This window comes from Giraffa tippelskirchi, chromosome 6, assembly GCF_054371585.1.
Source record: "Giraffa tippelskirchi isolate mGirTip1 chromosome 6, T2T-mGirTip1v1.2.pri, whole genome shotgun sequence".
NCBI lineage: Eukaryota > Metazoa > Chordata > Mammalia > Artiodactyla > Giraffidae > Giraffa > Giraffa tippelskirchi.
In genome coordinates, this window is record NC_137280.1 from 24,332,995 (window position 1) to 24,346,839 (window position 13,845).

Sequence of the window (13,845 nt, forward strand, 5' to 3'; positions counted from 1 at the left end):
AGTACTTTGGCCACCTGATGTGAATAACTGACTCATTGGAAAAGACCCTGATGTTGGGAAAGCTTGAAGGCGGAAGAAGATGGGGATGACAGAGGATGAGGTGGTTGGATGGCATCACCGACTCAATGGACATGAGTTTGAGTAGACTCCAGGAGTTGGTGATGGACAGGGAAGCCTGGTGTGCTGCAGTCCATGGGGTCATAAAGAGTCAGACATGACTGAGTGACTGAACTGAACTCAAGTGAACTGAACTCTGCAAATAAGTTAAGCAACAGGGTGACAATATACAGCCTTGATGTACTCCTTTCCCAATTTGGAACTAGTCTGTTGTTTCATGTCTAGTTCTAACTGTTGCTTCTTGACCTGCATACAGATTTCTCTGGAGACAGGTAAGGTGGTCTGGTATTGCCATCTATTGAAGAATTTTCCACAGTTTTTTGTGATCCACACAGTCAAAGATTTTTGGCATTAAAGCAGAAATAGATGTCTTTCTGGAACTCTCTTGCTTTTTCGATGATCTAGCAGATGTTGGCAATTTGATCTCTGGTTCCTCTGCCTTTTCTAAAACCAGCTTGAACATCTGAAAGTCACTCTTGATGTACTGTTTAAGCCTCACTTGGAGAATTTTGAGCATTACTTTACTAGCATGTGAGATGAGTGCAATTATGTGGTAGTTTGAACATTCTTTGGCATTGTCCTTCTTTGTGATTGTAATGAAAACTGACCTTTTCCAGTCCTGTAGCCACTACTGAGTTTTCCAAATTTGCTGGCATATTGAGTGAAGCATTTTCACAGCATCATCTTTTAGGTTTTGAAATAGCTCAACTGGAATTCCGTCACCTCCACTAGCTTTATTCATAGTGATGCTTCCTAAGGCCCACTTGACTTCACATTCCAGGATGCCTGGCTCTAGGTGAATTATCATACCATCGTGATTATCTGGGTCATGATGATCTTTTTTGTATAGTTCTTCTGTGTATTCTTGCCACATCTTCTTAATATCTTCTGCTTCTCTCAGGTCCATACCATTTCTGTCCTTTATTGTGCCCATCTTTGCATGAAATATTCATCTAGTATAGGTTTTGGCACACAGTAACTAATTATAACTTTAGAAATGGAAAGATATTCTTTACTCTGTTTACCAGTTCAAATGCTAGTCTCTTCTGGAAACACTCCCCACCAAACATGTCCAGAAATTATGTCTTACCAGTTATCTGCATTTCCCTTAGCCAAGTCAACTTGACACATAAATTTAACGATCACAGACTACAAAGCACCAAAGGAGAACATTTGATATTTGTAAAAACCATAACAGCAGCTCTCTCTTCTCTTAACATCACACAACTTCTTTTCATTTTAGTTAACATGGGAGCAGGTGGTTGGTGGCAAGTGTAGCTCCATGTTCCAGGAAGTGGAGAATTCCTATGCTGAGAGTTTGAGTTGTTTGAGATCACTGCATCATCTCCACAAGGAGGGCCAGAAATATGTCCATGTGGAGTGTAGTCATGGCGACACCTGTCACTTCCTCTCTTCACTGGACACACACATTCAATCAACTTCCAAGATTGAGGAAATAAGGTTCAAAATCATCAAGTTCATTGAATCCTTGGATGTGAGACATCCATCTTTCCTTGCAAATCATATCTCAAGTTGTTTGCCTTACATTTGCATAGAGGAATTATCAGGAAACTATCTACAATCACAAATAAATTTTTTCTTATATGTATTGTGTAGTGTGTCAGTAAATTTGGAAAACTCAGCAGCAGCCATAGGACTAGAAAAGGTCAATTTTAATTCCAATCCCTAAAGAGGGCAATGCCAAACAATGTTCAAACTACCACACAATTACACTCATTTTGTATGCTGGTAAAGTTATGCTCAAAATCCTTCAAGTTATGCTTCAGCAGTCCGTGAACAAGAATGTCCAGATGTATAAGCTAGGTTTAGAAAAGGTAGAGGAATCAGAGATTGAATTGCCAACATTCTTTGGATCATAGAGAAAACAAGGGGATTCCAGAAAAACCATCTATTTCTGCTTTATTGACTATGCTAAAGCCTTTGTGTGGATCACAACAAACTGTGGAAAATTCTTTAAGAGATGGAAATACCAGACCACTTTACCTGTTCCCTAAGAAACTTGTATGTGGGTCAAAAAGCAACAGCTAGAACCAGACAAGGAACAATGGACTGGTTCAAAACTGAGTATGACACGGCTGTACAGTGTCACCTTGAGTGTTTATCTTCTATGCAGAGTACATCACGTGAAATGCCAGGTTGGATGAATCACAAACTGGAAAATCAACAACCTCAGATATGACACCACTCTAAAGGCAGAAAGTGAAGAGGAACTGAAGAGCCTCTTGATGAGGGTAAAAGGAGAATGAAAAAGCTGGCTTGAAACTCAACATTCAAAAAACTGAGATCATGACATCCACTCCATCACTTCATGGCAAATAGAAGGGGGAAAAGTGGAAGCAGTGACAGATTTTATTTTCTTGGGCTCCAAAATCACTGTGGACAATGGCTGGCAGCCATGAAATTAAAAGACACTTGCTCCTCCTTGGAAATAAAGCTATGACAAACCTAGACAATGTCTTAAAAAGCAGGGATATCACTTGCTGACAAAAGTCCATCTAGTCAAAGCTATGGTTTTTCCAGTAGTCATGTAGGGATGTGAGAGTTGGACCACAAAGAAGGCTGAGCGCCAAAGAACTTATGTTCCGAATTGCAGTGTTGGAGAAGACTCTTGAGAGTCCCTTGGAGTACAAAGAGATCAAACTAGTCAATCCTAAAGGAAATCAATCCTGAATTTTCACTAGAAGGACTGATGCTGAACTGCAGCTGAACAGCAACAATAAAGTGTGACCCTGTCATGTGTTATTACGTTATATGTGTCAATATTGTGCTCTGAGGGCAACCCAGGTGGCACTAGTGGTAAAAAATCCTGCCTGCCAATGTAGGAGACACAAGAGACACAGGTTCGATCAGGAAGATCAGGAAGATCCCATGGAGGAGGCCATGGCAAGCTACTCTAGTATTCCTGCTTGAGAATTCCATGAACAGAGGAGTCTGGCGGGCTACAGGTCTGTAGGGTCGCAAAGAATTTGACACATCTGAAGCGACTTAGTACACATGCATTGTACACATGGGCATGCAGACGACATATTTTTTTCCATTTCTTTCATATCTAATATTCAATATCTTTTGCACAAATGTATAGTCAGGCCACCCAGCATGGCTGTTCTCTTGATATCTGTACATCTCCCGCTGGACCAGTGCCTGCTTCATCTACACCCTATGCTCCTGACTGACCTTCCTAAGCACTTGCCCCCAGGCCCCAGCTGATGATTGTTCTCATCAAAGGGGCGGGGAGGGGCATGCCCCTCTGGTGGTTTCCCTGGTAGCTAATGAGCCCACCTGATGTCAATTCCTCCTATAACCCGCAATCTCTGAAGAGAGAGAAGACGGACGCCATGTCCTGCTCGCCCTCTGCCGCACACAGCGGGGTGTTGCTATGGGTCCTTGCTACAGACATGTAAGCACCCCCATCCATTAAATCACTGATGTCTCTGTAGCTGACTTCAGCCTCTTTCTTCAGTCTTGAAGTTAGGCAAGTACAGGCCTTATAGGCTTGTGGGGTGCGGCCCTGCTACAAAAAAACACTGTATAACCTTTCCTGTGTCAGCAATATGTGCACACACTTTATTCTATTATGCTATAGTGTTGACTGTAAATAACAATGCTGTTTTTGCAGAGTATAACAAACATGGAGACAATTAGGAAAGGTATTTTCCTCCTGCTTATCTCAGAGGGAGCCAGTCAAGTTCTCTGTCCGTAATGCAGCCAGACTGACTTTAGAAAAAAGCAAGATCCACCTTGCTACATCCCTGTTTAGTTGCCTGTCAATAGTGTCCAGCCACTATTAGAATAAAAGCCAAACTCTTTTAACATAGCCATAAGGCCCAACAGGACCTGGTCCCTTCTTACTTCTCCTTCTCCAAGTTCCAGCCACTGCAACCTTTCTCCATTCTTTATGCATCCAGATTCTTGAGCTGGACTGTTTAGTTCAGTTCTCAGTTGGCTCTCTACCAGTTCTGTGATCTTAGACAAAGTACTTAATATATCGAGGCCTCAGTTTCTCATCTATAATATGGATGTAATAATGTACCCACTTGACACTTTTGTTATTATGAGGGTCAAATAATATATATGAAATTATCAATTTGTGCCTGGCACACAGAGCGATAAGAGGATTCTTGTTGTTTGCTGTTCTTGTATAACTACTTTAATACATGCTTTTGTCTCTGTTTTTAATGCTGCCTTTCCTTTAGCTAAAGTACATTTATTCATTTTATATCAGCTTAAATGTTCTATGTCTAGAAAATATTTCTTTCCATTTAAATTAGATCAGAACTCCCTATTATATACTTTTCTGGTACCCCGTATGTCCTTAGAAGCACTTACCACAATAATGATTACACAATTAATTGTTAATTCTTTCTGATTTTTCACTTAAATCCATCTCCACTGCTCCAAGGGTATAAACTCAGTCCATCATGCTGATCACTTTGTAACCCCTCCATCTCTCACCCCCAACCTATGAACAATTGTCAATAGTTTAAATGACTGATGAGTTCCATATGCTCTTTCTCTTCCTGTCCTCTTTTCAGAATTGAGAGAAACAAGGAATGATGTGGCTAGCACGGAGGCCTCAGGGACACTCAGGATACCTCTGTGCTCTGAAATGCACTCTGCATGGCAGCATCATGAGAGAAAAAATAGAACAGTGTGGAGAGATGGAGAAGCTAGAAGGTAAGAAAGGACACACATGTCTCAAAAAAGAAAGAATAATTATCCCAATGGTATTCTTGAAATCATGGCAAGGGATCCAGTCATACAGGGCAGAAAGTACAAATGGGAACTCCTAGCAAGACCTCTCATATCCAACCATAGCTCTGCCTTAGGGCCACAGCAAAACAAGAGTCCAATTGACAAAGAGACTCTCATAATTTTCCCACATCTCCTATAAGAACTCCAGAGCATTAGTCTCATCAGAAGTATTTGTGTTCAATCTATTTCCTTATGCTTAGCTCCTGAACGGCCCCTTCTTTTGTGTTTTATCTTTCCCTCATTTTCTTCTTTAAGACCAACATCAATTCTGGTGAACTCCACAAAATATATATTATAAGCTATATGCTCACTCTCTCTCTCTAAAAAAAAATGCATTTGTGTACCTGTGAATATCTTTCTATTATTTCCATATATATTTTTTTTTCCTCTCCAATATTTAACAGTTAAACCCAGAATGACTCCGTCTATTTCCCTTTCTGTTTCAACCTTTCTGCACTCGCCAGTGCTGAACAGAAGATGCCAGTCTTACAACTCAAGCTGATTCTTTGGCCCTCTCCTAACTAGCCTAAAAACAAGTCAGCTTAAGATCCCAGGGCAAAGACCCTTGAAATCCCCTAAAAATCCAAATAATAGACATGCAATTTTATGTACTAGGATATCCTTTTTAGTATTTAAATACATCTTGTCTATTTGGGATTTACATATTTGTAATTGGTTTGCAATTTCTATTCATAGGCCTTTTCTAAATAGCTGAAACCAAATGAGTGTTGAGACTAAAGAATCAAAGAACTGTGAAGTTTGAAGGGCCTTAGAATTTTCTGCGCTCTCTACATGAATTTCTTTGATTTGAGAATGGAGTGTGATTTCTTAGTACAAACTTATTTCCCTATTCATACATTCATTTATGCATCAAAATTTTAATAGAACATATTCTATATGCTTAGCAATGGAATAATTGCTAAGGATACAAATGTAAATAAGACAAAGTAGACACAATCCTTGTCCTCTGTTATGGATTGACTTGTGCCCCTCCACGCCCCAAAAAAGGGGGGTATAGTCCCCCAGTTCCTTAGAATGTGAACTTATTTGGAAATAGACTCGTTGCAGACACAACAATTAAGAAGATGATGTCATTCTGAAGTAGGGTGGGTGCTTAATGCAATATGACCGATGTCCTTTTATAAGAAAAGGAGAGAGACAGATAGGGAAAAGATGGTCATGTGGCAACAGATGAGATTAGAATGATGCATCTTCAAGTCATGGAATGTAAAGGGTTTCTTTTTTTGTTATTATTTTTTAATTGGAGGGTTCTGTGTTTTTTTACAATGTTGTGTTGGTTTCTGCTGTACAGCAATGTGAATCAACCATAATATGTATATATAGATAGATAGATATAGATATCTATATCTATATATGGTATCTCAGCTGATAAAGAATCCACCTGAGACCCCAGTTTGATTCCTGAGTCGGGAAGATCCGCAGGAGAAGGGATAGGCTACACACTCCAGTATTGTTGGGCTTCCCTGATGGCTCAGCTGGTAAAGAATCCACCAGTAATGTGGGAGACCTGGGTTTGATCCCTGTGTTGGCAAGATACCCTGGAGAAGGGAATGGCTACCCACTCCAGTATTCTGGCTTGGAGAATTCCATGGACTGTATAGTCCATGGGGTCGCAAAGAGTCAGACATGACTGAGCAACTTTCGCTTTATATATGTATATCCCCCCTCCTTCTTCAGCCTCCCTCCCAGTCACCATCCCAGGTGATCACAGAATTCTGGAATGGGCACCTGTGTTATACAGCAGCTTCCCACTGTGGTTTTTGTTCAGTAGCTAAGTCGTGTCTGTCTCTTTGTGACCCCTTGAACTGCAGCATGCCAGGCTTCCCTGTCCTTCACCATCTCCCAGAGCTTGCTCAAACTCATGTCCACTAAGTCAGTGATGCTATCCAACCATCTCATCGTGTTGCCCCTTCTCCTCTTGCCCTCAGTCTTTCCCAGCATCAGGGTCTTTTACAATGAGTTGGGTCTTCGCATCAGGTGGCCAAAGTGTTGGAGCTTCAGTTTCAGCATCAGTTCTTCAAGTGAATTTTCAGGGCTGATTTCCATTAGGATTGACTGATTTGATCTCCCTGCTGTCCAAAGGACTCTTTAAGAGTCTTCTCCAGTACCATAGATTGAAAGCATCAGTTCTTCAGTGCTCAGCCTTCTTTATGGTCCAACTCTCACATCCATACATGACTAAGCTTCCCATTAGCTATCTATTTAACACACGGTAGCGTATATATGTCAGTGCTGCTCTTTCAATTCGTCCCACCCTCTCCTTCCCCCTCTGTGTCCACAAGTCCATGTCTCTGGCAAACATCGGAAGCTACAAATGGCAAGGCAAGATTCACCCCTATATAAGTTTCAGAGAACTCAGCTGACACCTTGATTTTAAACCTCAGGACTTCCCTGGTGGTCCAGCAGTGAAGACTCCACACTTCCACTGCAGGAGGCAGGTTTTCAATCCCTAGTTGGGGAACTAAGATCCCACATGCTGTGAGGTGAGGTCAAAAAGTAAATAAATAAATACATTTAAACTTCTAGCCCCCAGAACTATGAGATAATAAATTTTCTGTTGTGCTAAGCCACCTAGTTTGTGTACTCTGCTATCATAGCCCTAGGAAACTAATGCGCCCATAAAAAGATGATGAAATACAGACAAGTAAGCTAATACAGTGTAATAAATACTGTTATAATCAAAATATGGGCTGTGATGAGAAAATATGAGAGAAATACCCATCAGAGGAGAACAGAGGAGAGATTTATGGAGGAAGTGACTCCCCATTCCAAAAGCCAACAAACAAAAGAGATGTCAAAGACTTGCCCAAATAAATTACTGTGAAGCAGCAGAGCCATTTTATGAATGGAGAAAGGCGCCTGACTTACCGACCTACAGTCCTTTGCTCAGCTCAAAACTTGGGTCACCAATCAGAATATTATTAGATATGAATCTCAACTCAGATGTTCTGAGTCTCTGATTGTACCAGATTTTATTTGTTATCATTTTCATTTTCTACATTATGTAAGTAAGAGAAAAATAAACCTCTTTCAAACCTATAGTGACTGGAGCAACCAGTTTGTATAACAGCACTTGCAATTCCACAGAGCCTTTATCTTCCTTCCCTTCCCTTCTGAACCCTGTTTTCTGCCCTTACTTCTGCCCCTTCAGAGCTCTGGGCTCCTTCTGTTCTCTCTGCTTTTTCCCTGTGTCTGATTTGACTAAATTTCCACTAATTGACCTCCATCATTTATTGCACATATATTTTCTAGAATCTCTCATGTATCCTCCAGAATTTTTGTTTGCCAGCCCCCAATTCTTGTTCCCAAATCACTATCTTCCCTCTAAGCCTCTAAGTCAAGGTTCTCCTGAGAAACAAAAGCTATAGGAATTGACTCACATGAATGGAGGAGACTGAGAAGTCCTACATTGCCATCTGCAATGTCTGAGTCTGCATTGCCATTCAGTCTGAGTCTAAATGCCTGGGAACCAGGAAATCCAATGAAATGAACCCCCAGTTTGGAGGCAAGAGAAGATGAGATAAGATGTTCCAGCTCAAGTAGTGAGGCAGTAAAAGAAGAATGAAATCTTCCTTCCTCCAATTTTTGTTCATGCAGGCCCTCAAAGAATTGGGTGTTGCCCAAGCACATTGGGGAGAGCAATCTGCTTTGCTGTGTGCACTAATTCAAATGCTAATCTCAAGAAACAGCCTTACAGACACACCTAGAAAAATGGTTAGTCTAGGCACACCATGACCAATCACATGAACATATAAAATTAAATTTCATAGCTTCTAAGTCTTTTTGAAGCTTTTCATCATGCATGCCCCTCAGCTGTCCTTGCTAAGCTCTTCAGGAGACTGATCTGAAGAAGTTTCCTGGTATTGGGTTGCCCTGTGCAGGATTACCCAGTACAGCTCTCAGAGCTCTTTTCTTCAACATAGGTTTGAGGCATTGAGGGAGCAAATCTGTCCACCCGCTCTGCCTTGGAGTGGGTCAGCTGATTCTTTAGGTTATGAATTTTGTTGACCCAAAACAAACAGACTGCCAGTTATTTCTCTAGCAAAACTGGGTTTATTCAGGATCATCAAATAATTGCAATTTAGAATCTACAACCATGGCAAGTCACATGCAAATCCCTGCACAGGAAGAGAAAGAGAACTCTTTCATAGAGGGATAAAAGGAAGTTAGGAAGACTATAGTAAGCAAAGAGTCCACGCTTTTCATTGGCTGAGTTGTTGCCGGAAAAGGAGTCTATTTTTCTTCCTATTAGACTCAGCTATCATCACAGAGCGTGAGAGCTCCCTGTTCTGGTCTCCAGGCTCCAATTAAATATAGTAATTAGGTTTTCACTTATTTATTTGTTACAGTTCTCCCTTTTGATCAAGATCTTTCTCTGAAAGCATCACAGAAACCAGGTTTTTCCAGTTTCATTGACTTTTTGTTCCTAAATGACGGGAAAGAGCTTTCCTGGGTGTGGTGCATCCTGTCAGAGGGAAAGGACAGAGATTGGAAATCTGCTGAGATCATATTCAAGTAACTAGAAGGGGTAGGAGAGAGAACTCTCAGGTGCTTTTTATCTAAAGTCCATGTGTTATCAAGATCATTGATACTGGCAATCATTGGAAACATTATGTCCTGATCAAATGTTCCATGACAAACTTTCAATAGGCCTGGTCTTTATATCCTAGTCTATCTCATCAGATGTTATCTGCTTCAGTTCTAGGAACTCTTTACTTTCAGATTTCCAGATGATGTGAAGTTCCAGACAGGGTTTGCGATGAGAATTCAGAACTTCTGTGTGAAGTACAGAAGGCCTCAAGGGGATCCTACAATGGTTTTCTCAGTGTCCTTGACCAAAAGGGCAGTGGCAGTAATAACTCTAAGACAGGAGGAGTATCTTCATGTCACAGGGTCCAACTACTGGCTGTAATAACCTATGGGTCAAATGTGGTCCCCATGTTTTTGAGACAGTACCCCAAGAGCATCCTCTTCCCTTTCATATACAAAAAGGAATCTGATAACTGGGATGTCCAAGGGCAGATGGGTTCATCAAATCCTCCTTTGAGGCTTTGAAGGCTGTGCCATAAGTTCATCCCATAGAACTGGGTCAGTGATGTTACTCTTTAGTAAAACACACATTGGTTTGGCCATAAGAGAGAAATTTAAAATCCATTTTGGCAATAACACCCAAGAAAACTTCTCAGTTGGTGCTTAGTTTTGGGTTTTGGGAAACTTAAGACACCCTGAAGTCTGACTGGACCCAAGTGTAGCCCTTGTTCTGATAATCAGATCAAACTGCAATTTTTCCTTGGCAACCTTATGCCCTTTTAAGGCTAAAAGCTTTAGCAAGTAGGTGCTGTCTTCCTGTGAGGAGGCTTGTAGAAAAAGAGCAAAGAAGCAAATCACCCACATATTGCAACAAAGTAGAACCCCTCTGGAACTTAATATCATCCAGACCAACTTGCAGGATTTGTGATATGTAAGAATGACTCTAGGTAAGACCCTGAGGCATTACTGTCCAGGGCATTGTTTATATTCTCCGGTGAAAGCAAAAGAATATTGGCTAGCTTCATCAGCTGAAATATTAAAGAATACACTGCATAAGTCAATTACAATGAAAAATTTGAATACGGTGGGAATGGGTGTTAGTGACTTATGAAGGTTAGAAAGAACAGAGTGTCAAGGGATGACAATGTTTATTCCTCAGAGGTCCTAGACAAACTTTTATTTTCAGCTGTTTTCTGACTGGTGAAATAGTATTATAGGGACTGTTACAAAAGATAATGAGGCCTTGAGCCTTGTAATCTTCTATTATGGTCATTATTCCTCTAGGGTCTGCTTTATGTATAAAATATTGATTAATTCTGGAAAGAGATTTTGAGGGATCTATTATAAGTATAATAGGAGTTGTGCTGTGAATTTTACCAATATCAGTTGGAGATTTTGCCTTTAAGGAGAGTGGTGGCTGATTCAGTAGGGACAAAACAATCAGTGTTTTCAGAATCATCTCTAGTACTGTCAGAAATGAAACAAAAAATGTCAATGGGTCATTTAATTTACCTGGCTGGTTACTTTGATGTCTGCTGTCTAAATTCTAGAATTATTTCCCTCTTTTGGGAAAAATTCCAGCACGATTCTACTCTAAGATGTTTTGGCTTAACAAAAGCATAGGGACAAGAGAACTAAGGGAAAAAAAAGGTGTGCATGTCTCAAATGGACTAAACAAAAGTGAATAGGTTCAGAGATAGGAACCCATTGAATTTCATTAGAAATCCCCACTCTTGAAACTGTTTTAGTGCTCCAAGGCAGGTGCTGCCTTATAGTAGTGGGACTGCACACTGAGAGTGCAGACTTAGAGTCAATTAACACTGGAAGAGAATGTTTCTCCAAGCTGATCAAGAGAGGGGTTAGGAAGATTCCCCATAATTCCTCAGCTCCCCAGGATTGGGAATTGTGGGGACGTTAGAAAGACTGGTTAGAGGGCTGAAGCTGCCTGAAGTGCTTAAATTTGTAACAACCTCTTTCCAATGCCTTGGCTCTTTGCAATAATAGCAGAAACTAGGAAGATTTTGGTTTGTTAAGGGTCTTTATTAACTGGAGTTGACCATTAAGAGTCTTAGCAGTCTTCCTTTCAGGTGACTCATCTATTAACAGAAAGCAAGAGAGCTGGCTTGCCAGATTGACTAAATCTGGAGTAGACATAGTTTCCCATTCCATCATGATCCTTTTTACTGTAAGGAAAAGGTCCTGGTTCAGCCCATTAATAAACAGAGTTAAGAGCTACCTTAACATCTAGAGGAAGACTAGAAGCTTCTTTAAAAATTATCTGAGCTTTTCCTCCCTGGCTGCTTGACGATCAGCTGCCATCATGAATGACACAGTAACTATCTGGACTAGCAAGTTCATGACCAACCGACTGCTTCAGCGGAAACAAATGGTCATCGATGTTCTTCACCCTGGAAAGGCAACAGTACCTAAAAAAGAAATTCGGGAAAAACTGGCCAAAATGTACAAGACCACACCAGATGTCATCTTTGTATTCGGATTCAGAACCCATTTTGGTGGTGGCAAGACAACTGGCTTCGGCATGATTTACAATTCCTTGGATTACGCGAAGAATGAGCCCAAACATAGGCTTGCAAGACATGGCCTGTATGAGAAGAAAAAGACCTCAAGAAAACAGCGAAAGAAACCCAAGAACAGAATGAAGAAAGTCAGGGGGACTGCAAAGGCCAGTGTTGGTGCTGGCAAAAAGAAGGAGTAAAGATTCTGCAGTGACTGTATCTGTGGTGATTGTGCAGATTTTTCATGAAAGAGAGAATAACCTAAGACCTTTTACATGTAAAACAACAACAACAACAACAAAAATAATCTGAAGTCAGTTGTAACAGCCATGAACAGACTTATCAGATTTTTATTGAAGCATTAGTTTTGTTCCAATCAACAGATTTTGGTAAAGCCCCAGGAACTGCTTGATGAAGTCACCTAGGAATTGCAGATCCTGAGCTGGTCTCCCAATTCTAATTCTAGAAACTTTTCAGAATTTTTCCAATTAGTTTTCATTCAATGCTGGGCCTGGCCTTCACACGCATAAGAACTAGCTGATACAAGTCAGAAAAACCAGGTTGATAAGTTTGAATGATTATATTAAATTCCTCAGCAAATCAATGAGAATCTTCAGTTACTTTGGTACAATCTTTGACTATTGCTTTCTTCAGTTCAGGAATTAAAAGAAATTAAGGGTTTAGCCTCTGGATCTTCAGAAGGCTTAAAGAGACAGGTTTTGAAAAGTTCAGAGGAAAAGAGAGTGAGGAGAGTTTCAGAGAAAAAGAGCTGTTCGGTGAGAATGAGTATGGAGAACTGAGGCCACAGCAGCATAGGCAGCATAGAAGGAAAAAGTGAGATGGCACAGAGGCCGGGCCTGAGTCAAAAAGCCAAGGAAGAGGAACACAAGCCTTCAGAACCCTTTTATATTTCTCTAATTGTTTGTTTGCCTCACTTAATCTTAAAATCTTATTTTTCAGAGAGACAATTCTAGGCTTCTAATAACATTGAAAGCTCAAAATACCAATCAAAATAGGCATTTTATTCAGTTTTGGAAATTTTAGAGCTATGGTGGTCCAATCTGGTTTTAAGAAAGTAGTTTGAGGATTTCAAAAGTTCTCCATAATAGCCATTGATATGCCAAATTGCCTTTGATCAGGTCAGCCTGTTTAGTCAGAAATATGTATGAGAAAGAACTGTGATTTGTAGACATATAATGGTTGGAGTCCCTGTAGAGGTGGTGTCCTCAAAATATTTGGATAGCTAGGATCCCATTTCTCAGAATTTTATCTCTAGATTACAAGAATAATTTTTTAACAGCCTGAACAGCTCAGACAGCTTAGAGCTCAACTCAAATAGCCTAAACAGCTCAAATAGCTTGCAATTCAAACAGCTTAAACACTTCAAATATTTCAACCAGTCTGCAGACCTAGTATCAGGCAGTTCTAAGAAAATAGCTTAGTCCTGGAGGAGTCAACCCAAAAGCTTCTCAGCTCAATTTCTATAGAAGAACCCCTATTCCTGAGGAATAAACTGAAGGCTAACCTGGCATGGTTCTGATTAAACAGCCCCTATTCTCAAAGGTATGGGTCAAAGGCTGAACCAGTTCCAGTTGGAACAGTCTGATTTCAAATTAGACTGAAGTGTCAAACCAATAGTCCCATACAGAGCAAGGCTTTAACCAGAAAGAGTGAAACCTTAAAATAGATTCTGATTAAAACCTGGAGAGCTTAAAAATATAAAAAGGGCAGAAGCTCAAATCCAGGAGAAAGACATACCTTCAAACTGAGGGGTTTTCAAGAAAAGCAGTGAGCAACAAGGAGCTCACTGTGGGTACCACACTAATATATTCACCACCCCTGGAGCCATCAGGGGTCTTCTCTGGATCCCTGTATGGACCACCACAAT

General features: G+C 40.6%; 1 protein-coding gene and 1 pseudogene across 1 annotated transcript in view; both read left to right on the forward strand.

Annotated features, from left to right (window-relative positions):
• TRHR (thyrotropin releasing hormone receptor) overlaps positions 1-13,845 on the forward strand; it is a 553,356-nt gene that overhangs the window by 380,087 nt on the left and 159,424 nt on the right. The window contains exon 4 of the mRNA XM_081503056.1: positions 4,671-4,812. The gene's annotated coding sequence lies outside the window, so the exon portion shown is untranslated. The remainder of the gene's footprint in view (positions 1-4,670; positions 4,813-13,845) is intronic.
• Positions 11,762-12,208, forward strand: LOC145508629 (small ribosomal subunit protein eS24 pseudogene; annotated as a pseudogene).